The sequence below is a fragment of the Pinus tabuliformis genome, chromosome 2_1, assembly GCF_031772625.1.
Source record: "Pinus tabuliformis cultivar Carrire ecotype Pingquan chromosome 2_1, CPIR1, whole genome shotgun sequence".
In the NCBI taxonomy this organism is placed as follows: domain Eukaryota; kingdom Viridiplantae; phylum Streptophyta; class Pinopsida; order Pinales; family Pinaceae; genus Pinus; species Pinus tabuliformis.
This window is the reverse complement of record NC_142299.1, coordinates 370,619,302-370,644,432: the sequence shown is the minus strand read 5'-3', so window position 1 is coordinate 370,644,432 and position 25,131 is coordinate 370,619,302. Positions and strand designations below refer to the sequence as shown.

The window sequence follows — 25,131 nt, the reverse complement described above, 5'->3', positions numbered from 1 at the left end:
AGTGCAGGAACCTGAGCAACACAAAGCTAGCAGGCTGCAGCAGTGCGAGAGGCACAGAGGAGGTTGCAACAGTGAAGGATGGCACAAAGAGGTTTGTAGCGGTGCGAGAGGCAAGGAGTTGTTGCAACAGGGCGGAGGCAGTAGAGGGAGCACTTGATAGCGGCAGAGAGAGCTTTAGCATCGAGAGTGTTTCTAGCCTAACAAGGATGTCAGTAGTTGGCTGGATCAGTTACTTACTTCTCAATAACTGAGTTGAAGTGCAGTAGCAATTAGCAGTAGCACGATGCAGCATGATGAAAGGGGGTTGCAGTGCAGATGCAGTGTTGGGAGAAAGGACGAGCAGCAGCACAGATGCAGTGTTGGGAGAAAGGACGAGCAGCAACACAGATGCAGAGGGAGTTGTCGTACGAATGCAGCAGTGGCAGTGGCAGAGCCATGGGAAGCAGTGCAGAGGATGTTGGGCGGGGAGGCCTAGCATCAGCACAGGTACCGATGCTGTATAATTAGAGTAATGCTCAGTGTGGAGTATTACTAGAGCATAGTCCTCACTAAGAGGGAGTATTCATTTGGGATAGAATCGGATGTGCTCTAACCATGAAAATTGGTGAAGAGGCTGAAGCACATGAGATCTCCAAGACCCAGAAATGGTTTGGGCATATTCTACCCAGTTTAAGAGATGTGAAAATAATTAATATTTTTAATGGAGTTCCTAAGTCTAAACTTAGGAAAAATAAAATATTAATGGGTATTAATATAAAACTGGGTTAGAAGGTTCCAAAAAGCATGGATCAAGCCAAATCTAATCTTAGCCGTTGATTAGAGATGTAATCTCGGTCATTGAAGGACCAACAGGAAAAGTATAAGAGGAGGCTTGGGGGTCAGTTGGAGAACACACCAGAGTGATCAGTCATTCGATTTTCTAGAGCGGGGTTTGCTAAGAAAAATCGAATCAGTGATCAGTTTGCAGCGAGGGGCAGTGAGTACTGGACAGAGAGGCAGAAATAGTACCGAGAGACCAGCGCAGAAGCAGAGAGGCAGACACAAAAGCCAGAGTAGGCCACGCAGAGGCTAGCTGAGACAGGGCAGAGGCTAGCTGAGACAGGGCAGAGTCCAGAGGGCTTGTGTCATCCACGCACAGGGTAGCAGGAGTGACGCAGAAGGTCGTAGAGGCTGCGCAGTGCCTCAGAGGGCTGACGCAGAGGGTTTTGAGGCTGACGCAGAGGCCAGGAGGGCTAATGCAGTGCTTCAATTGTGCTGGAGAAAGTTTCGTGAGGCAGATTTTTTGAATATCTACTTCCGAATAGAGAGGTATTATTGTCGGTTATTTTTCTCTGTTGGGTGAGCCAAATTGGTACCCAATTGTACTCAAGGATATACTGCATAATAAATAACCCTCAGAATTGTTGCACCGGTTTTCCCAAGTTGGGTTTTTCTGAGGACAAGTTGTCCAAAAATAACGGTGCCACTTGTGTGTTTGCTATTTCTTTCCGCTGTTGATCTGTAGATGGTTGAGACTGTAGTGTTTATTTCGATGTTTATATGTTTAAATAACTTGTTTGTAATTAACAAGTAGGAGAAATAAACCAGAAGAATACAGATAAAATTTCTAACGGTTAGACTTAGAAATTTCAACAGTACAGGTTGGTGCCAGCAGTTGTCAGGACTATGCTGCAACCATTCTGGCTATGGAATCCGAGGAGTTGGTTGATTGGTGGGACACTCTATTTTGTTATGAGTGGGATCAGGACAGACGATAACCCAAATCACACTTAGTTTGACATGTGGGGGAGCTTTGAGGCCTTTATCGCATGGCAAGGTTGGTTTTCCTTGTTGCTGCTACGGATCAGGGTGAGTGTTGGATGGGTAGGTCATGACATCGTGGAGATTCCTGGGCCAAATGCATTGGGGCTCTATAGATATTTTTCCATTAGGTCCCAGGAGAGGAGGATACAACTTGCACATGATGGGCAGACTGTCATGGTCAGAGTTGCACAGCAACAACATGGTGGAACCCATTTTAGACTAGCATGGGATTCGGGCATCATAGGATTTGGCAGTACAACTACCCTTGGGGATGAATCGATTTCTACAAGGAGAGATCATTCAAATCTTCCATTGGGATTTAGTGATTCGCTGATGGCGTGGGGGACTTCATCAACATGGCAGGGGCATCAACAGGAAGATATCAAGGGAAGCTCATGTGAGTGAGACTTTATCTCTGCAGGGATTGGGTGGTATCTTCAAGAGTTTACTCTTGGAGTGTATGAGATGGACCACTCAGTAGGGAAGCTTCATGAGGAGTTGGATAGAGTGATACATTATCATGATCATGATTCCCTACTCATTTATGGTATGCAGAGGGCTTCTAGTACTTATACATGGTAGGATAGTGAGTGGAGCAAGGGGAGCTTCACATTGGACATGATGGCTTGGGATCCTGGTATTGAGGGATTCCTTCATGACAAGACAGTGCAAATGTCAGGGACGATTCAGTGGCATATTTGGGACCCTGGCATAGTTTGCAGTAACAGTGGGGATCAATAGCTAGAGAGGGTGCTTGTTCAGGCATTGCTTGAGGACAAGCAATTTTTGGCGGGGAGGACTGTAATATCCCCAATTTTGATTTTTCATTTGAGGAGATTAACGAAGTTTATTGGGGAGGTGCTAGGCATAGCACAATTTTGTAGTTCGAGTTTCAGATATGATTTCGGCTTGAGGAGCTTGGGTGAAAAGGCAAGATTGCAGCTCATTGGCAGGTGGGGGCCACAAGAGAGACAAAAAGGGAATGCACACTTGTGGAGCAAGAGAGAGAAAAAGAAAGGGGATGAACTAGTGGAAAGTGGGGGCCACCAAGGGAGAGAGAGGCCAACAATTATAAATAGATCAAGGGGGCTCTCATTTGGGCGATCTTTAGTCATTTTACAATTTTAACATTAGTTCTCTTGAGCTACTTAGCCAAGACAATCGTGTTGTTCAGCACAAGGAATTTCCGAGTGGGAATTCCACCTCTACCTTCGGTGAACTTCAAGTGTCACCCTAGGGGAGTAAGAAGGAGTCCATCTCAAGGCTTCTCTAGGAGCTACATTGCAAACCATTTCTAGTTGGAGAGTGCTTCTCTTAGCGTGCAAAAGGAAATTCTAAGGGGTTGAGAGAAGCTAGCAAATAGTGGAGTTTTGGCAAAAGAATTTGCAGAGATTTATCCATTGGGAGGGCAAGTTTTTCTTTGTTGATTTGCAGGGCTGAGAGTGCTGCATTTTGGAGGGCTGAATTTATCTATTTCAAGGGTTTCTGGACAGCTATTGTGCATACATTTTGACAAGGAGATTTGGGAAGTTCGGGCTAAGGAGAAATAAAGAGGCTTGGAGTGATTTGCAGGGCTTGGAGGAGATTTTTCCAGTAATTGATTGGCCTTCTACAGCAGAATTATTTCTACACGATGTTTTTCTAGCTAGTTAGAACCATACACATTTCTTGGGCTCACTAGGGCACGTTGGATTCAGCTCAAACCCTTTCTGGGTTTTTATGGGTTTATTTAAAGGAGTCTCTAACTAATTTTATAGAAATTTTCGAGCAATATTCAGGTTTGAAATCCTCATTCTTATAGCAGGGCGAATTGGTAGTTAGCTAGGGAATTTGCATCACTTTGGTGGGCTCACCAAACCCTTTCTTGGTTTTTCTAGGTTTTTGACAAGGATCACATCCCCAAATTTACAAAATTTTATGGGCAGTTTTGAGGGGCCAAATCAGGGTGCCAAGTCAGCTAGCAATGAAGAAAAACTGGGTCAGTGCAGATTTCTGGAGGGACAAACTATTGCAGCAGTTGGGCATTGGGAGATTGATCACTTGGGGCTTGTAGCTTGCCTTGAGAAAACCCAAGTGCACTCCTTCCAATTTTATTGTACTCCAACAGTTTATTTATAATAAAATTGGCCATTTTGGGTGTTCCGAAGCATTTTTCTATTCATGGGTGTTTGCTGAAATTTATTGTGTTGTTATTTTTGTGCATGTCTTTGATTATCTTTGTAAAATTTCTATTTGGAATATTACAGTGGTATCAGAGCATGATCTTGGCTAGCTATGGGGGAGCCAGCAAGATCATGGAGGATTTGGCCATGCATTCACAGTGACTGGTGAATTTATGGGCACTCTGATGACACCGAAAGGGAAGAGTACAAAAGGGATCATGGAGGAGCTGATGAGGGAGAACCGATTGTTGAGGAGGCAAAACCAACAAGTCCTAGAGAGGATGCAACAAATGATGGGGACGTTGAGACATAACCAGCAAAGAAGACACACACATTCACACTCAGTTCAGCAGAATAGTACCCATGGCCAGCCCAGTCGACCTACCATCCCTCATTTTCTCCTTCATTTGATGTCATGAATTTCATCTTCTTCGTTTTGTAGGGCACCGGCCATCCATCACTTTCCTTCATGAACCATGTTAGTCATGTCATCCTTCCCTTCATCGGAAAGTGATCTCCATATCTGGCTTTCCTTCATACAACTACCTTTTCCACATCATGTATCCTTCAGGATCTTCCATCCTTCCACATGAGTACTTATTTGTAGATGACATCCACAATTCTCTTTCGGTAGTCCTGTATTAGCCCATCCAGATATTGTTCAAAAATCAAAATGAACATCAAATCAAAATTACCTTTTGTGATGGCCCTTCATCATGACATTTGTTTGTGGCAATATCAATACCCTGCACACATAATTACACATCTCCAAGATATTCAATGTCAAGGGTTTTCTTTATTTTCAGACTTTAGCAAGGTCCTCATATCTTTCCCATGGAGATAGCATGCCTAATTCTTCTAGTTATCAGATGTTGATTTCCTATTTCCATAGTTGCACCTTTAGTGATCTCTTCTTTCTTTCTTCACATATTGTTCTCTAGGAACTTTCAACCATAGTACCTTCATCTTTGTCTACCACCTCATATCACATATGAGGACATATTATGTCGATTTCATCTAGTCAATATGTGAACCATGCCTTCATGCATCCTTCCAATAAAAGAGATCCCTTTTCTTTGATTATACTCATGAGGTAGAGTATTCATCCATGCTATTTGCAACTATATGATGACATGACTTAATTCATTAAACATATGCATACATACCTCTTTTCTTCTTTTGGTCATCTAGGCTTCTTTAGCAGCGACCTTTTCCTTGATTGGGAGTACCTCAATCATCTCGACATGTTGCATTCCTTTGTCATCATACCATCATTCTTCCAAACAATGAATCCCATCCAAGGTGGAATTCTCAGCGAGACACTTGCTTCTTCCAAGAGATGAACCTTCTAATGAAGATTCCAACAGAGGATCTTGATTATCCTCATCTTGCAAATGCTCCTTCCTAATGATGTATGATGAGTTCTATGCTAGATGACTCTCTTCTACCCATAAGTACTATTTATGCTTCAAATGAGGTTACCAAGAGTTACTTCCTTCTAATGATAACTGCCATAGACTTCTACTTCAGCTATCTTTCAAGCTTCTCATGATGATGTCATGAGCTCTTGCTTCAGTTGTATGCTCTTATGATGCCATCTAAAATGATGCATCCTATCATGTTCCTAATGTTTCCTACCATGATAGCTATACTTTAAAAGGACTGAAAAGAACTCGGTGGAGAAGTTTATCTCAATCATAGTAGAGATATTTTCTTTCCTCCTTTGATTTCTTCTTTTCAGCTTCTTCCACCTATTCTGTGATATGGGCATCTTCCCTTCCTCTTTTGTTGTTGTCCTTCTTGAGTTTCAGACAATCTCTCTTATAGTGCCCATTTTCTTGATAGCCATAGCATTAGACATTCGCCATATTCTTCTTCCTTTTCTAAGGACCAAATTTCCCAAACTTTCCTTTTCTCATTACCATGGAAGCAAATGCTTGTGTTTGCTCATTTGATCCTACATCACTTTTTTCCTTCAGCCTTGTTTCTTCAATTTTGCATAGTGACCAAAGTTCATTGAATGGGGTTTCGTCCTTCTTTTCATAGCTGCTTGATGTAAAGTTGCTCCATTCCTCTAACAGTGCATTGTGCACTAGAATGGTTATTTCCTTATCAAACATTATTTCTCCCAACTCTTGTAGTTGATCTCTAATTTCTAACACCCTCATAAAGTATGATTCTGACACCCTCATAAAGTTTGAGGGTATTCCTTCTTCTTTTGATATCTTCATCTTGTAGAGTTCTTGTCTTAACGAGATCACTTCTCCTGCAGTGCTTACAGAAAACAATTCTACAAGTTTGTCACATATTTCTTTTGATGTTTGCAACTTTGATACATAGGGAATGAAGGGATCTTTGATGGATTCTATAAGAATCCTTTGGGCCCTTACTTCCCCTTTCATGTACTTTACAGAAGCTTGAGCTTCTTCCTTTGGAGCTTTAGTGATTGAGCCCTTAACTTGTTCCACGACTTCATTTTGTATGAGGATCAAATTTGTCCTCTTCTTGCATGCAAGAAAGTTTGATGACCCAACCAACATGTTGATTTCCTTGCAAAAAAAACAATTTGATAGATTCAAATGTGGACCTAAAGATACTTATTTGAGAAGATACTCCTTGATGACAATATCTTCAATATGTTGCCTTCTTGATTTTTATGATGATATTGATAGATGTCTTCTAGATGAAGATGTCCCCCTTCAAAAGTGATCCTTCAAAGAGAGGGAGAACACCTTGATTCCTTGATGATGATGACAATGCCTTCTCCTTGCTTTTTCTTCAAGATGCTCCAATCTATAGTTCTTCTTTATTTGAGTAGAGGTAGGGTCTTTTGAGGTCTCCTTCGAGGTGATGTTTGTGCAAGGTTCCCAAGAATGCTTCAAGTGTAGAATCCTTCTAGGGTTTTTGAGGTCTCCTTTAGTGGCTTCTTTCAAGATGATGATGTAATCCTTGTCCTTTTGAGATGAGTGGTCCTTCTTGATGAATGATGCTCTTGATGATCCTCTAGTGCTTTGGTCCTTGAGTGTCCTTCTTTAAGCTTCCCTTCCTTGACTTGTCACCTTAGCTCTGATATCATGTTGAGAAATCTAGGGGCAGCAAGTATATGAGATTTCTCTTTCTTTGACAACTGCTTGTGATGTATTTTTACTTTCCTTGATATACTTCTTCTTCCCTGTATTATAATTAGTGTTCTCTATCATCAAACAACAACCAAAACATTAAGAACAATGAGATAATAGGACACAAGATGTAGGCGATCAGCCAGGGCCAAAACCTCTCCAAATTGAGAGGAAAACCCACCAGAATTCCTTCACTTCTTATAGACCTTCAACTGACAAATTCCAAGACCTCTGACCCTTGACCAAGAACCTCCAAACCAAGCCAAGCCTTGCTTTTAGCAACTTCTGCAAATTCTGACTTCCAGCAGGTTCTTCTACAGCTTTGACCAGCCCAACAACTTTTTCTGCAACTTCAACCTGCCCAGAAAAATCTTCTGCAGAAACCCTAACCCTTGCATGTGTGAGAAATGATGGTGTGATATTGTTCCTTTCTCCTTCACTTGGGTAGATTCTCTCTCCTAGAGAATTCAGCTTCCAAAATAGCTCCTCTTGATGACCTAACTTCACTTCTGCAACTCGGCTTTTCTGCAGTAGCAAGAACCCTAATTCCTTCGCACGTGTGGAGAGAAGTATCTCTAGAAACAATCCAAAAAACTTGATTTTCTCTTCCTTCTTTGTCCTCTTCTCCTTTGCACTTCTTGTTTTTGTGATCGAACTTCTTGTGATTGAAGTGATACTTCCAAGTGAAGTCGATGTCTCCTTTATATAGGCTTCTCATTGGGTCGAATTGATTCTTTTAGGCCGACTTGTTCTTGAGTGCAAGCCGACTTGAATATTGCAACATGATTTGGCCTTGGAGGGTTCTTTGACTTGACTTTGACTCGAATAAATTATTTTTACGATATGTAACATGCCCAAATGGGTCATTCATACATGACAATGACTCATAAGCCCTAGAAGCTCTCAATGGGAGCTTGACCTATAAAATAAATTTCCTTGAGCATGAAACCTATGCCTCGAGAACAACAATAACAAGTTTATTTCTCTCATTACATCATATACATAAAATCATGATTACATGTCATTATGAAGACCGAACCTACATCCAATGTCCCTAATCTTCATATTTTTCTTTTGATAATTGCTTGATGAAACAAAGATAAGAGAAGAACATAAGAAAGTTAATAAGAACATAAGAATATCACAAGTAATTATCAACATAAGAAAATATTTCTACCTTTCTGATTTTCTAACAAATTTAACATCTAATTTAAGTCAAGTTAAAAACATGTATCATACATTTTAAATTGCACAATAAGAACTATTGGAAACACTAAGAGGGGGGTGAATCAGTATTACACTTACAATTAGTTAACTTTACTTTTACATACCGTTAATTAACATCAGCATCAAATCAAAAGCATAATCAACAGTACACAAAATCAAAAGATAGTAGACACCATACCTTTAGGTGGAAACCCTTCCAGGAGAAAAACCACTAAACATTTCTCTAATTTTTTTGTGAGTATTGTTGGGAATCACGATTGCCATTAGACCAAAACCTGCAGGTGTTAGTCAATGATCGCATCGTCGGAGATGAGGATCCACGAGAGGCGGTTAGTCCATGTCATGAAACACACGGGGAGAGTTGGTTTATCCAATGTCCAACAATCTCCCCCCCAACGCAAGCCAGGTGTGTATCGAACTCGTGACCTATGCTCTGATACCACTTGTTGGGAATCACGATTGTCGTTAGACCAAAACCCGCAGGTATTAGTCAACGATCGCATCGCTAGAGATAACGATCCATGAGAGGCAGTTAGTCCATGTCACGAATCACAAGGGGAGCGTTGTTTTATCCAATGTGCAGCAAGTACATCATTTGCTTCAGCTTCAACTGAAAAGGGAAGCCCCAACTCCCTAGTACTCTAGAAAAGCATTCAATTTTCTAGGTCGAACTACAAGGACGCTATAATAAATTAGACCAACTAATGTTGGCTCCCGTACTAGGGACAATGACCCACTTACAGTGAATAGACTGCTGCAAATAATATAACGATGAAACCCTTACAATTGAATAAATGATAAAACCCCTTACTGCATAACTTCAACTGATTCTGTTAGACTGTTTCAACTGTTGTAAAATGATAATGGCAATGAAATTTTGAACAAATGTACCTCTGATGCAACAAAATCCAAGGGAATGATGATCCTTACAGCCAAAGTACGTCAACAGCTATAGAGTGACATAATGATGTGACAGTGAAAGCAGAAATTCTTCAACTGTTATGATAGACAAACCCTTACTGCAGAATTACTTTCTTATAAATGACAGTGAACTACTGACAATAGAAATCCTGACACTAACTTGCTGCAAGATAATAAAACTGCTTTGGACAATAATTGCTACTGATGTAAAACCCTTACTGTTGACAATTAATATTTTTTGCAAGACTAGGCTACCGTCAATGAAATCCCTGTCCAAGTTCTAATGACTGCTCTCAAGGATTACAGTGATACACTACAGGGTTATATATTAAGGTAGGGCATACCTCTGCATATACTCCTAACTTCTGCGCTTGAATTAGCACTGGACAACACTAATTAGAGACTTAGAAATAATCAAACGTACCCATATAACCCTTGAACCAAATTATGGAGGCCGAAACTCAATAGGCTTAGACCTTCAGACAAGTAAGAGATGTTTTGAATAAATTCAGACCTATAGGTTTCAAGGTTCCACTTCTGTTCTCAATCATCTCACATTGAAACAGGCCTCAGAGATTTAGATGGTAACCAATCAATGCTTCCATACTTTGCACGGACTAATCTACTTGGAACAGAATTTGCAACAGAATGTTCTAAGCCTCACGCTTGGACGGAGTAAATTTTGATTTCTGGACCAAACTTTGTAGATCAAAATAGTGTGTATTCCTCCAACGAAACTCTTGAACCGTCTTCAAAGATTACGCCTTCAATAAGAATCAACCAACAAGGCCACAGGAGCCACTATAGTTCATGTTGTCTCCATATAGATCGGACTGTTCTTGGCACAGAACACTACCCTAGCCAAGGGCCTAAACTTCCAGAAATGAGGCCACACATTTGTTCACAACATTAGTCACACTTGTTGATAATTCTTCCACACTATCTCTGCTAGACGTGAATTAAGTATAGTTTGGATCAACAAGACCACAGAGATAATTAGGCCTCTGCCTTAGAGTTAACACACTGATCTGAAATTTGGAGCGAGGTTTATTACTTCGGTGCACTGCAATTTCCACCTGCAAAGACGAGACAAGCGTGACCCTTATGCCCAGAAACCATACCCACAAAACCAACAAAACTCCGTTGTTCCTCAAAGATATTCAAGCCTCTCTTTAAATCTGCCTCTTCTCCACGGGGCCGAAAAGTTTTAGAGCAAGAACACTTGATCAGATACACATTCGATTCATGCCTTAGTGATGGAGTCAAGGTGCCCTTTTATGGATTTGGATGGACGTTATTTTGGGGCAGCTGACTTAAGATTTTGGAGGGAGTCTAAAATTTCATTGATTAGTAGGCAAATTTTACAATGAGATCCTTCACATAACCAACAACCTTCTTATGCATTTTGAAACCTTCTTATTAATAGATTTTGAAATCCTCCACGGCACCTTTTGCCATAATATTACTTGACTGCCACATCATCGCTCTTTGGGCTTTTGCCCACAAGTTGGGCGCATCATCTTTGAACAAGGATATCTCTCAAACCATGAGGGCTCTTATGGTATGCCATATACCATCGGAATCAGCATAACGAAGAAAGTCTAACAAAGGTGGTCTTGACTCAAGAAACCAAGATTTGCCATGTCATTTTGGTCAACAAATGTGTGGCATCTTCTGGTGCTGCTTGGGTTGACGTCAATGACAACCATATTTCAGCAAAAACAACATCATTAAGGGGGCCAACCTGGCCAATAAACTCTCTCTGAAATATATTAGCGTCGAATTTTCAATATATCATTTAGAAATGTTAGATATATTCCTAAGTATAAATTACTAAAATAAAATAATAAGTAATGATATCTGTTTGTATTCAATATGTTCGGTTGACAATAGAAGAACAATCTTCCAACAAAAAAGGGTACTGCTCTCCAGTGTAAATCAGGAATTTATACTTGCAGTTTTCTTAAACAGCAGGTTTTGTCCTCCATACAGTCAAAATCTTTATTCTTCCTTCTGCTTCTCATCTTATTTTTCCGCTTCTGTTTATAGGAAAAGCAGAATTACATGCTGAAGACTCCATTTTATGATTTCCCAACCTTGTCTAACTGGAGGTTTTGAGGTGTATGACTCTCCTATTTAAGGCTTGAATGACTAAACTCCGAACTCTAGTTTTATTTGCCTCTCCCTTATTTTCAGGATCAATTGATAATTAATCCCTTGTAAAGCAATACTGCATGGTCATATATATCCATGCAAATTTCCCTAGTTCACGAGGCATTTTTAGAATGATTTCCCGATATTCAAGGAAGAATGATTGTACTTACTAATCCCATTTACTTTTTCCGTGGCCATTTGTGGACATTAATAAGATTATCTTATAATAACTATGGATAAAAAAAGCTTTTGTAGTATGTGAAATTGTTTTCAGTACCGATTCTTTTAGCAATTCAAAGTAATTCAACCAATTGGCAGTTGGCACTAATAAAGACAGCCTATTTCTACGTTGTAACATCTTTGTAGTTTCATTAACAATTACCAAAGTCATGTGGACATTTCAATACAGAATTGTGCATATTTTGTAAGCACAATTCTACTCAAATCAGATGCATGCTATACTGGAATATTTCTTCCACGTGTATTTCAATCATGTTCACCACGTTTAACATCTTTGGCTGCTAAGAAAATCATCTCATGTAAAGTATGCTATTTACATAATCTGAATTTCATCTGATAGATTTAATCAAAAAAGCTTGCTCATTTCCTGTTAAAAAATACTGTTCAAACCCCAACCAAAATGTATAACAGCAGACAAAGAACACATGGAAAGTTCCAGTAGCCCATACAATCTGCATCACAGGTCTAAAGCCTCCCCCTTTTGCATTCTGCCGAGCAAGCGCATGTTTCCAAAGCCTCTGCTTGCTTGGATGACTCCTTTGCACAGCAACATGGCAAGCCTCTCTGATTGGCATCTGTAGCATAAGTTTTGTTAGTAAAACATATTTTGCCACCTAGCACATTCAAAAGCATTACCCAGGTTACCAAGTCTATTAACTGTCCAAACTAATAAAAGGATCTGATTTGAATGAAAGCCCTTTCGGGACATCACAATATCACTTTCACTTATCCATTAAACGTCCAAGAGTCTTAAATTGTTTTTGTAGCGAGATGAGTTTAGACATAACACAGTCTAGCCTATCATATTGCAACACATTGAAAGGAAGCACTCTCGCATCTATGTCAGACATTCAAAGGCCAATAATAGCTTCTTCCACATGCTCTTTGTAAGAAGGAAAAATATTTGTAACAATAAAATTTCTGAGTTTGTGTATTATAATGTTTCTGACCTGAAAAGGTATCGTCATATTGAATTAGAAAGTACCTGTAAAACAAGGCTCCCTGAATAATCTGCAATCCCACCCATGACGTCTAACCTATGTTGCCAGGAAACGTGGGTGTGGGGACGGGTGCGGGGACGGGGACGGGGACGGGGACGACATTTTTGGAAACAGGGTGCGTGGGTTCGTCGGGTAATATAATAATATTAAATTTTAATAATTATATTTTATAAATTATAAATTTATAATTAATAATATATATGAAATTTGAATTTGTATAATTTTTCAACTTTAAACAAGAAAACTTTAATGATAATCATTTAAACATGCAGATCATTGAACATTCAACATTGACATTGATATTTCAAAAATTTATCACCAAAAAACTGTTCTTTTGAATCTTTTCCGTGTAACCATGACATTGTGACAGCTATGTGAGAGAGCTCAAGGCTACTACTAAAACTGAAAATTCAAAATACATACTAAGGATAAATGCTAGACTCAGCTATTTTGGTGAAACTTGGGACAAATTTTGTCACACACAGGCTTTAAAATAACTATGCAGCTTAGGTTCATTTGCAAGGATGCCTATCAATGAATCAGGTTGTGGTCGTACAGACCCTTCCTCCTACACAGCCAAGGAGTGTTAGCATTTCTGCCTCCTACTCTAATTTCAAGACAGCTTCTCTCCTTATTGAAATTGCTCATTCTGGATGGAGCTTGAGCTTGTAACTTTGCTTTGAATGTTTAGTCTCTCCCATATAAAAACACAATTTTTTCAAAGGAGATTCTTCTCAACCTGATAGTGGTCTAGAATTTTCTTGATGTCTAATCATCCACCTGCCCCATGCATGGTGTGCTCTGTGGTAAAGCAATCCCAAAAACAGTGGCAGTCTTACCCTTCCACAAAACACGCTTATCAGTCTTTGTTTCCCAATAAAATGCACAGCAGCCATCTGATGGCTTGAGGGATAGTTTGTCTTTGAGTGCGAAGCTCTGCCTGAATATTAATTATATAAACATAAAACATCTTCGCAGTTTTTAGAGATTACTTGGTGTACAAGTCTGTAGAGACCATATATGATTTAGGCATATTTTCTTAGTTTTAATCTTAACATGATGTTATCAGAATGCTGTGAGAAATTGGCAGATTTTGATACTTAATTTAGCCATTGTCCAAAATAGCCCTTCGCCATTTAACAGCATCAGCTGATTACAGCTTATGGCTGGTCTCAATCCTAGTTTCTATTTGACCGAAAATGTCTGAACCTGTATATGTGCATTTACAGTTTATAATTTGATGGTTATTTGGCTCGGGAATGAATGTTTCATTCCAAATTGATTTACAAGAATTCTTAAAAAACAAGACTTGTAAAAAACTTAAAAAACCGGGTGCGGGTACCCGTGCAACACAGGTTTTGATGGTAAGGACCGTGGAAGAATGTTTCATTCCAAATTGATTTACAAGAATTGATTTAGGGTTTTTTAGGTTTTGTTATAAGTTTTACCTTTGTTATAAGTTATTTTTTAAATTTCAATAAAAAAAAATTATTTGAAAATTAAATTTTTAATATAGTTTTTTAATGAAGAACCCAAAGAACCCGAAGAACCCAAAGAACCCAACCCGAAGAACCTAAAGAACCCGAAGAACCCAAGAACCCAAGCACCCGAAGAACCCAAGAACCCGTTAAAGGAAAAGAACCCAATTTTTTTTTTTGAAGAACCCGGTTCTTCATGGAAGAACCCGGTTCTTCTGGGTTCGTCTGGGAAGAACCCGTACCCGAATCCGGTACTTGGGTGCGGGAACCCGGGACGGGTTCGAGAACCCCACCCCCGGGTGCGGGTACCCATGCAACACAGCGTCTAACCGTCCAGGAGCTCTTGCAACAAATATTACATCCTGCAAAATAAATAGCATGGTCAACAATGAGAAAGGGAAGAAGTTATTTTAGCATTGTAGGAAAGTCCATGAACCATATTATAGCAACTACAGATTCTAGTTTTGACTCAAATATTCTAATATGACTCAAAATGCTATAGTTGCCAATCTTGTGTATGTTGAAAATTCGTGCCCCAAAACCCACAAAAACAAAATAAATAAATAAACAAAATAAGTCATTTATAAAACTAAAAAGATGTAAATAGCAATGTTCCACCAACTTTGTGTGATGGAGGAGCACAGGAACATGGAGATGCATATCGGGGACATGTGGAAGCAGCCACAAATTTTGGGGAATTGAGCGGGTATGTCATGGTCTATAGCATAGGTATCCCAATATCTAAAACTATAAAAATAATAATGATGATCATAAATTTCCAACAATATCAATTCATCCAATGCAAATTCATCACTGTGCAATGTAACACTGTAAATACTAAACATAAAACAGTAAAACAGTACTAAATTCAAACTTGTGAGTGATATAAACATGATTCAAATTCACATTCTAATCAAATGCATTGAATCATAAACCTCGAGTGAGGGAAAATTAGTAAAATATTGATAAATTGATTTAAATTCATCACTCTAGAATCTAATTAGGACTAAGAAAAGCAGTAGACACTGAAGTCTGAAATGGTAAATTGGAATTATTCAAACACAAAATTAGTAAAGAGTAACAATTCAAAGAATTGGTCTAAGATCATCAGTCCCTAGAGGCAACACTGAAAAGTCAAAACTAAAATTAACAATGGACAACGAATATTAAAAATAAAATGCACCTCAAGGAATGAAATTGAGGTAGGCTATATCGATTTTGGTTTTTTTATTTTTTCATTTTTTAATCCTTTGTTCCCGCAAAATCTAGCAAAGCCTGCATAGGGGTACACCACAAGGCAATCACTAGACTAAGTGACAACAATAACATAGTATCCCAATGTCACCACAGCTACTACCCCATGTGTTGATTTGGGGTAGCATCGAAGTGCTCTAGCCACGAAAATTGGTGGAGGCTAAATCACATGAGATCTCCAACACCCAGAAATGGTTTGGGCAGAATCTAACTAGTTTAGGAGATATTAAAATAATTAATATTTTTAATGAAGTCCCTAAGTCTAAACTTAGAGAAAATAAAATATTAATGTGAAGTAATATAAAACTGAGTTAGAATGGTCCAAAAGTCATGGTCAAGCCAGATCTAATCTCAACCGATGATTAAAGACTTAATCACGGCCGTTGAATTGTCAACGAGAAAAGTATAAGAGGAGGCTTGAGGGTCACTTGGAGAACACACCGAGTTGATCAAGAATTCGATTTCCTGGGGCAGGGCTTGTTGAGGAAATCGAAGGAGTGATCAGAGTTGCAGCTAAGGGGCAGTGAATGCAGTAGAAGAGAGGCAGAGATAGTACCGAGAAAATCAACGCACACGCCGGGAGAGGGTTGCCGCAGCGCCAGCTAGAGGCCATGCAGAAGTAGCCAAAGGTAATGCAGAGACATCCAGGAGCTGCGCAGAGCCTGAGGAGGGCCAGCATGGGAGACGAGGAAGCTACAAAGGTTGGCGAAGAGCCCAGAGAAGCAGACGCTGAGCTAGAGAGGTTGACGTTGGGCCAGAGAGGCTGACGCAAGCCCTAGAGGTTGATGCTAGGAGATTTCGTGGCGCAAATTGGGGCTAATATCTGTCTCCGACTGAGAGGTACTACTGCTGAGGGCATTCTTTGTTGGGTGACCCATTTCTGGCACCCAGATTATATTCTGAAACTGCTTAATAATAAAAACCCTCAGATAGTTGCATCGTTTTCCCGCATTGGGTTTTTCCGAGGAAATTAGTCCAAAAATAATGGTGTCACTTTTGTGCTTGTTTTTCATTCAGTGGATGATCTATATGGGTTGAGACTATACTTGTATTTATTTTCAGTATTTACATGGTAAATAACTTTTTAATTAACAGGAAAAGTAGGAAGAAATAAATCAAAAAGTACAGGAAAGATTTCTAACAGTTAGACTTAGAAATTCCAACATGGCATCAGAGGGTGGTTGCATATCATAACATAACTGAAGGCATCAGCCAAGTAGAGCAGCAACAGCAGAAACTGTTGTCCTGAGTGACAGAAGTTGTTCCTAGTGAAAAAGCAGCAAGGAAGGGGTGACGCAGTGCCTGCGTCAACAGTTCGAGCTGGGAAGAGGATCGGCGCAGTGGCAAGGAGGAGTAGACCTGACCTACGCAATGCCCGATCATCTTTCTCAGTGAGGAAGGATTGACGCACGTAGACAGGAGGTGCGGATTTTGCCTGTGTCGGGATTGCACAAAGCCTAGAGGCTCTAACATTCAATTTGTGGGGGCATAGGAGGTTGTGAGTAAGTTGCGGAGTGAAGCTGGTCGGGTACAGTGGTCAGAACAGTACCTAACAGGGCAAGACCAAAGAGAAGGGAGTTGCTGCAGAGGATTTCTAGCCAAGAAATCCAGATTAGTGGTGCAGTTGCACAAACGATCGGAGTAGGGGCATCTCGACATTGGCAGAGGGGCTTCCAGGAGGGAAATCAAGGCTCAAAAGGAGTCACACCGAGAACTTCCAAGAGGGAAGTAGAGAGACTCAAAAGAGTCAAAAGAGCAGCGAAATGGTAGTGAATGGGGTAAGAGATCAGGACAGACTGGATGGAGCCTCGAACTGCATAGTCTGGAAGGCTAGGATCTTGTCCGTTCTATACAGGAATCATCTCAAGCACTTCGCCTTGAACACGATAGCGATCCCAGTTGACCCGACTGAGAACGAAAAGTACCAGGAGGCAATTGTGAGGGCCAAGAGCATCATTCTTGATGGGGTCAAGGACCATGTAGTACCACATATTGCCGAAAAAGACACGGCAAATGTGATGTGGGAGGCCCTGACGAAATTGTATCAACATACTTTCGTGCAGAGGAAGATGCTACTAGATAATCAGTTGCGGTCATACCAGATGCAGAAGGGAGAACAGATAGACACCCTCCTCGGTCGATTGAAGGAGATCCGAGATCCACTGACTTCCATAGGGGCCACGCCTGATGAGCAGATGATGGTGAGGACCGCATTAAACGCAGTCTCAGAGGATTGGGAGGTATTTGTCCAAAGCATACTAGACAGGTTGACCCTTCCAAATTGGGAGGAACTGTGGGCGGCTCTTCATCAAGAAGAGATCAAAAGGCTAAACAAGGCTAGAAGTAGCAGCAACGGGATCAGAATCAAGAAGGAGGAAGAGGAGGATGTTGCCCTAGCATCTGAGTGAAAGCAAGAGAAACAGAAGAAGAAGGACCTCTCCAAGGTCACTATGCGAGCCAGTGTCCGAGGAAGAAGAGCACGGGAGAGGCTTCAGAGACCAAGGTTGCGCCAGCAAGGGCGAAGAAAGAAGTGGAGACAGATGATTATTGTGCCATGAGTGCTCATACACCACTTGAGAAGAAGTGGAGAGACATCGAGCAGTAGTCAAACGGACTACAGGCGATGAGGGGCAGGATCCTCGAGGTACCCAACCTCTTGGATTATACCTTGCTACGAGAGCCCCGAAGAGCAGTAGCAGGACTGGCGGATGTCGGTAGAGACGGATGCGGATGGAGCGACAGAGGGAGCTACAGTGCAGGAGTCCCGAGACAGCATGAAGCAACAGTGCAAGATGCACAGAGTTGTTGTAGCATCGCAGAGGTCAAAGAAAGAGGGAGCTTCAACATCGGGAGTGTTTCTAGCCTGACGAAGATATCAAAGTTGGGAGATCAGTTACTTACTTCTCAGTAATTGAGTTGCAGTGCACCAGTTAGCAATGGCAATGCTACGGGAAGCACAATGCAGCATGATGAGAGGGATTGCAGTGCAGATGCAGCAGTGACAGTGGCAGGGCCATGGGTAGCAGCACAGATGTAGAGGGAGTTGTCATACAGTTGTAGCAGTGGCAATGACAGGGACATGGGTAGCACTACATGATGCAGCAGTGCAGAGGATGTTGGGCAGCGGGCCTAGCATCAACACAGGGACTGATGCCGGATGATCAGGGTGATGCTCAATGAGGAGTATTACTAGAGCACAATCCTCGTTAAGAGGAAGTGTTGATTTGGGGTGGCATCAGATGTGCTCTAACCACGAAAATTGGGGGAGAGGCTAAAGCACATGAGATCTTTAATACCCAGAAATGGTTTGGGCAGAATCTAACCAGTTTGGGAGATATTAAAATAATTAATATTTCTAATGAAGTCCCTAAATCTAAACTTAGGGAAAATAAAATATTAATGTGAAATAATATAAAACTAAGTTAGAATGGTCCAAAAGTCATGGATCAAGCCAGATATAATCTTAGTCGTTGATTAGGGACTTAATCTCGGTCATTGAATTGTCAACGAGAAAAGTATAAGAGGAGGCTTGAGGGTCACTTGGAGAACACACCGAGTTGATCAAGAATTCGATTTTCTGGGGCAGGGCTTGCTGAGGAAATCGAAGGAGTGATCAGAGTTGCAGCTGAGGGGCAGTGAATGCAGTAGCAGAGAGGCAGAGATAGTACCGGGAGCATTAGCGCAGAAGCCGGGAGAGGGTTGACACAGAGCCAGCCAGAGGCCACGCAGAAGCAGCCAGAGGCCACGTAGAGGTAGCCAGGAGCTGCGCAGAGCCTGAGGACGACCATCGTGGGAGACGCAAAGGCTCCAGACGCTGACATAGAGCCCAGAGAGGTTGACATTGGGCTAGAGAGGCTAACGCTGGGCCAAAGAGGCTGACGTAGGCCTAGAGGTTGACGCTGGGAGATTTCGTGGGGCTGATTTGGGCTGATATCTACCTCCGACTGAGAGGCACTACTGCCGAGGGCATTCTCTGTTGGGTGAGCCATTTATCACACCCAGATTGTATTCTGAAACTGCTTAATAATAAAAACCATTAAATAGTTGCACCGTTTTCCCGCATTGGGTTTTTCCGGGGACATTAGTCCAAAAATAATGGTGTCACTTGTGTGCTTGTTTTTCCTTCAGTTGATGATATGTATGTGTTGAGACTGTACTTGTATTTATTTTCAGTACTTACATGGTAAATAACTTGTTAATTAACAGAACAAGTAGGAAGAAATAAATCAGAAAGTATAGAAAGGATTTCTAACAGTTAGACTTAGAAATTCCAACATGGTATCAGAGCGTGGTTGCAGATCACAGGATAATCGAGGGCATCAGCGGAGCAGAGCAACAGCGGCAAAAGCAGCTATCCCGAGTGACAGAAGTTGTTCCTAGGGAAAAGCAGCAACGAAGGGGTGACATAGTGCTTGTGTCATCAGTTCGAGCCAGGAAGAGAATCAGCGCAGTAGCAAAGACGAGAAGACCTGACCTACATAGTGCCCAATCATCTTTCTCAGTTAGGAAGGATCGACGCCCGTGGCTAGGAGGTGCGGATTTTACTAGTGTCGGGATTGCGCAAGGCCTAGAGGCTCTAACCTTAAGTTTGTTGGGGCATAGGAGGTTGTGGGTAAGTTGTGGAGTGACGCTGGTGGGATACAGTAGTCAGAACAATACCTAACAGGGCAAGACCAAGGAGGAGGGAGTTGCTGCCAAGGATTTCTAGCCAAGAAATCCGGATCAGTGGTGCAGCTGCACTAACGATCGGAGTGAGGGCATCTCGACATTGGCAGAGGATTTCCAGGAGGGAAGTCAAGGCTGAGAGGGAGTCACACCGAGAACTTCCAAGAGGGAAGTAGAGGGACTCGGAAGAGTCAAAAGAGGAGCAGCGAAATGGCAGTGAATGGGGTAAGAGATCAGGACAGACTAGACGGAGCCTCAAACTTCATAGTCTGGAAGGCCAGGATCTTGTTCGTTCTAGACAGGAATTGTCTCAAGCACTTCGCCTTGAACACGATAGCGATCCCAGTTGACCCAGCTGAGAACGAAAAGTACCAAGAGGCAATGTCGAGGGACAAGAGCATCATCATTGATGGGGTCAAGGACCATGTAGTACCACATATTGCTGAAAAAGACACGGCAAATGCGATGTGGGAGGCCCTGACGAAATTGTATCAGCATACTTCCGTGCAGAGGAAGATGCTACTAGAAAATCAGTTGCGGTCATACTAAATGCAAAAGGGAGAACAGATAGACACCTTCCTCAGTCGATTGAAAGAGATCCGGGATCAGCTGACTTCCATAGGGGCCACGCCGGATGAGGAGATGATGGTGAGGACCGCATTGAACGCAATCTCAGAGGATTGGGAGGTATTTGTCCAGAGCATACTGGGTAGGTCGACCCTTCCAGATTGGGAGGAACTGTGGGTGGTTCTTCGTCAAGAAGAGATCAGAAGGCTAACCAAGGCGAGGAGCAGCGGCAAGGGGTTCAGAATCAAGGAGGAGGAAGAGGAGGATGTTGCCCTAGCATCTGAGGGAAAGTAGGAGAAACGAAAGGACCTCTCTAAGGTCAAATGCTTCTACTGTGGGGAACTGGGTCACTATGCGAGCCAATGTCCGTGGAAGAAGAGCAAGGGAGAGGCTTCTGAGACCAATACTGCACTAGCAAGGGCGGAGAAAGAAGTGGAGATAGATGATGACTGTGCCATGAGTGCTCATACGCCACTTAAGAGGAAGTGGGGAGACATCGAGCTGTAGTTAGACGGACAAGCAGCGATGAGGGGCAGGATCCTCGAGGTACCCAACCTCTTGGATTATACCTTGCTACGAGAGCCCCAAAGAGGACTAGCAGGACTGGCGGATGTCGGTAGAGACAAATGCGGATGGACCGATAGAGGGAGCTACAATGCAAGAGTCCCAGGACAGTGTGAGGCAGCAATGCGAGATGCACATAGTTGTTGTAGCAGTGCAGAGGTCAGAGAGGGAGCACTTGTTAGTAATAGAGGGAGCTTTAGCATTGGGAGTGCTTCTAGCTTGACGGAGATGTCAAAGTTGGGAGATCAATTACTTACCTCTCAGTAACTGAGTTGTAGTGCACCAATTAGCAGTGGCAGTGCTATGGGAAGCACGATGCAGCATGATGAGAGGGGTTGTAGTGCAGATGCAGCGGTTTAAGTGGCAAGGCCATGGGCAGCAGCACGGATGCAGAGGGAGTTGTCGTACAGATGCGGTAGTGGCAGTGGCAGGGCCATGGGTAGCAATACATGATGCAGCAGTGTAGAGGATGTTGGGCAACAAGCCTAGCATCAGCACAGGGACCGATGTCGGATGATCAGGGTGATGCTTAGTGAGGAGTATTACTAGAGCAAAGTCTTCGCCAAGAGGGAGTGTTGATTTGGGGTAGCATAGGATGTGCTCTAGCCACGAAAATTGGTGGAGAGGCTAAAGCACATGAGATCTCCAATACCCAGAAATGGTTTGGGCAAAATCTAACCAGTTTGGGAGATATTAAAATAATTAATATTTTTAATGAAGTCCATAAGTCTAAACTTAGGGAAAATAAAATATTAATGTGAATTAATATAAAACTGAGTTAGAATGGTCCAAAAGTCATGGATCAAGCCAGATCTAATCTTAGCCGTTGATTAGGGACTTAATCTCGGCCGTTGAATTGTCAACGAGAAAAGTATAAGAGACGGCTTGAGGGTCACCTGGAGAACACACCGAGTTGATCAAGAATTCGATTCTCTGGAGCAGGGCTTGCTGAGGAAATCGAAGGAGTGATCAGACTTGTAGCTGAGGGGCAGTGAATGCAGTAGTAGAGAGGCAGAGATAATACCAGGAGCATCAACGCAGAAGCCAGGAGAGGGTGTACGCAGAGCCAGCGAGAGGCCACGCAGAAGTAGCTAGAGGCCATGCAGAGGCAATCAGGAGCTGCGGAAAGCCTGAGGAGGGCCGGCTTGGGAGACGCATAGGCTCCAAAGGCTGACGCAGAGCCCTGAGAGGCTAACGCTAGGTAGACGCTGGGCCAGAGAGGCTGACGCAAAACCTAGAGGTTGACGCTAGGAGATTTCGTGGGGCAGATTGGGGATGATATCTATCTCCAACTGAGAGGTACTACTGCCGAGGGCATTCTCTATTGGGTGAGCCATTTCTAGCACCCAGATTGTATTTTGAAACTGCTTAATAATAAAAACCCTCAGATAGCTGCACCGGTTTTCCCGCATTGGGTTTTTCCAGGGACATTAGTCCAAAAATAACGATGTCACTTGAGTGTTTGCTTTTCCTTCAGTTGATGATCTATCCATGTTGAGACTATACTTGTATTTATTTTCAGTATTTACATGGTAAATAACTTGTTAATTAACAAAACAAGCAGGAGGAAATAAATCAGAAAGTACAGGAAGGATTTCTAACAGTTAGACTTAGAAATTCCATCACCGTGATCATTATGGATTTTCACCAACGGGAGGAGTCCCGATATATAGGTCACCTATGAGATATTCTAGGCTTAAAGGTATAGAGTGACACAATAGGCTTCTAAGGGAAAGGAACAACTTAAGTACAAGGCTCAAGCAATGAAGAAGAGAAAATTCGCTTCCCATAGAGAGAATGACCCAAAGCCAAGGTACCAAGAAAAGGTTTCTGACAATGAATTCTAGCAAGACAATGGCTCATGAAAACTTCAAGAATGACAGGACCGTACAACAAATGTTAAACAGTAAAGGGAATTTTATCCAGAACCTGTAATTATTTTTCCTGAATTCTTACAAAATTAACTAATAGATTAACTGATAGCACTGTTGAGGGTACCTACCTGTGCCCATGCAGTTGATGATGCCTCTAGCTCCCTGCTTCGGTTACCAAAAGACTGAATCCACCCAGCCAAACTGTGCAGAACCTAGCTACTCAGTCCAGTCAGCTTCTGAGGTGAAGCAGACTGTTCCCCCATGCCCAGAACCTCAGAACAATCCGCGCTCTTCCTGCTGATAACTTCCGTTCCTCCTTCAGTTTCCCTTCCTCCCTTCTCCTCCCCTTTGAATTCTGCTCGATGGCCTTTATTTGGTTTCTTGGCGGTGGCCGCTCTTCCACCAGCAGCCCCCCATGTCACGTATCACCTCTCCATCTCTTTTATGGTCACGTATAAATATATGTATATACTTTATGATTTAATAATGGCATTTCTTTATGTTTTATTAAAGTACTTAATTTTAATATTAAAATTATAACATTATTTTAAGAACCCTCTTAATTAATTTCTTATATATATATATATATATATATATTTTTAATCATTTTATTAATTTATTAGTATAATTTTTATTAATAATCTGAGATACATAATTTATTAGCCCTCTTTTGGTATTTACTTATTAATCATAATACATTAAGTAATATGAGTGTTGATGGATGAGTAGAACCTCCATTCGAAGAAATGTCATGATATTTAGTACTTATAGTTAATTTAGTATATAAATACTAGTGCGGTGTATGCGACACATGCATATGTAGCTATCATATGCATGCATCGTATGCCTGCTATTATTCTTGCGTTCTCTATATTTATAGATAGGTCGTTACAAAGAAGCCCTCAAGTTGAACCTTGACAAAATTGGGGTTTCTTCTAGGGAAAAATAGTGAGGGCAAGAGAAATTATGGAGAAAATGGATAAATTAGCCACCAAGAGGAATGATTTTGAGGCAACAACTTCTATTCTTGTTGTTGAATCTTTCCAAGACCAAAGATCTCTGTCCTAAACCAACTTGCATTAAGCCACTAATGAAGCCGCTTATTGTTGAGAGGGATGAAAAGAGAAAAGAGGAAGAGCAAAATTCAACTTGTGGATAAAAGAAAAGTTGACCACCTATTAAAACAGGTCAGTGCTTAGTCCTTGGATGGATGGAGTATATGGAACTTTACGATTGACTAAAACTTGTGGAGTAAAGATGTTTTCTTGCCGTAGCAACAAAACTCTAACTATTACCTTTGTGAGTGACCAAAATTCACTTGGGAAAGCTATGTAAGATTCACCAAGGGTTTTGTCATTCACATATCATACATGAGTAATGCTTGCAATAATGAGACATAGCTTCCATACAATTTATCTTGAATAACAATAGTGCAATAAGAAACCCTAGATCATCAATTTATTCCATACAATAGACATAAAATCAGAAATTTTCAATAATAAAGCTCACTTACAAAGTTACAACACAATATGCATGAACAATCCAATTATTGATCCAAGGCAACTTCTCCAAAGACAAGAATATAGCTCCAATAAGCAACGTTCTCCATAGATCACATCTTCTCCAAGATATAAAAAGGTTGAAATTCTCCCAAGTTGGGCCGAAATAGTCCAAATGATGATGAATGAAATGAAAAGTCCTCTTCTCTATTTATATGAGGAGGAAGAGTAATAATATTAGCCTAAATGCCCCTACTAACAAGTTAATTCAAATTAAGCCTTGGGTAACAAGCCAAACCACTAGCTTTAGATCGAAAGTGCAAAATAAGCCTGCATGTGTGAGCTGCTAGTCTCTAGTAGTGTCCACGGGGATGCGTCCCCCAAGGTTGGGTGCACACATCCCTTACACCCGGGTCAGGGGGACGTTTGGGGGTGTGGTGCCCCACGCACCCTTTTTGGGGAGTTTTGGAGAGATGCAGGGGGTGCGTTTCCCCAGTGTGGGGGACGCGACTCCCCAAAAGGGGTGCTACTGGGCGTTCCCCTTCAAAAGGGGTGCTGTTGGGCGTAACCTTTTGAGGGGGGATACACCCCCCCTTGAATTAG

General features: G+C 41.7%; 1 pseudogene across 1 annotated transcript in view; it reads right to left on the bottom strand.

The window, feature by feature from the left end:
* The window catches only part of LOC149200411 (L-arabinokinase-like), a 448,322-nt pseudogene that overhangs the window by 176,670 nt on the left and 246,521 nt on the right, over positions 1-25,131 (bottom strand). The window contains exons 17-19 of the transcript XR_016253365.1: positions 14,436-14,467; positions 12,612-12,663; positions 12,076-12,201 (exon numbers count right to left, since the gene is read on the bottom strand). The product of XR_016253365.1 is annotated as an L-arabinokinase-like (transcript). The remainder of the gene's footprint in view (positions 1-12,075; positions 12,202-12,611; positions 12,664-14,435; positions 14,468-25,131) is intronic.